Raw genomic sequence first — 1,251 nt, 5'->3', positions numbered from 1 at the left:
TGCCATGTATTGCTGACACAGTCACACACAATAACAGGGTCACATTGGTCAAAACACACACACACAAGGAAAACACACACATAGAGCACACACACACAAATAACAACATAAAATCACACACACAGGCAGACACACACACACACACACACACAAACACACACACACCCATAGTAACACACATAAACACACACCACCACACACACACACACACACACATACACACACGCACACACACACACACACACACCACAGTGTAACACACAAACACAAAAAATACACATATAGACACTAACATACACACACACACAGCACACACACACACTTCATACCATAGACACACGCCATACATATACATTCATACATACACATACATACATACACCAGAGACACACAGACACACTACACACAAAAACATTTAAAATTGGAAAAAGTCAGTCGCTAGTGAAAAGAGAACCATACCAAAAGAACAAAAAGAAGCTGAAATTAAAATCCCATTAACAGCCACCACATTGAGCTAATCACACTGTTACCACGGTAACCAACGAGGTGAAAAAGAGAAGGCCAATAGGCTGTAATAGTGGACTTCCTACTGTGTTACTGTGTGTGTCGTGTTACTGTGTGTAAGCATTGATGTGTGTAGTGTGTGTACTGTGTGTGTGTGTGTGTGTGTGTGTGTGTGTGTGTGTGTGCGTGTGTGTGTGTGTGTGTGTGTGTGTGTGTGTGCGTGTGTGTGTGTAGTGTGTGTAGTGTAGCAGTAAAAGATAGAGGAATAACTCAGTCCGGGATCTATCCCAGAATCCCCTCTGCAGCGCTCCTGGAGAGGGAACAGATCCCAGGTGCCTTCTGGGTAATGAGAGCTGGGACCGGGAGCACGTCCTGCAGGTGTGTGTCTGTGTGTGTGTGCGTCTGTGGGTGTGTGTGTCTCTCCTCTTGCTCTCTCTCTCTCTTGCTCTCTCCTCTCTCTGCCTTCTCTTGTCTGACTCTCCTGTATCTTTCTGCTTCGTCTCTCTTTCTCCTGCTGACTCTCTCTCTCTCTTTCCCTCTCTCTCTGGCTCGTCTCTCTTCTGCCCTCTCTCTCTGTTTCTCTCTCTCTCTGTCTGCTCTCTTTCTTGCTGTCCTCTCTCTGTCTCTATGCGCGTCTCTCTCTCTCTGTCTGTCTCTCTCTGTCTGTCTGTCTCTCTCTGCCCGTCTCTCTCTCTGTCTGTCTCTCTCTCCTCTCTCTCTCTCTGTCTGTCTCTCTCTGTCTGTCTG

This window comes from Perca fluviatilis, chromosome 22, assembly GCF_010015445.1.
Source record: "Perca fluviatilis chromosome 22, GENO_Pfluv_1.0, whole genome shotgun sequence".
Taxonomy (NCBI): domain Eukaryota; kingdom Metazoa; phylum Chordata; class Actinopteri; order Perciformes; family Percidae; genus Perca; species Perca fluviatilis.
Note: the sequence above shows the minus strand (reverse complement) of the source record.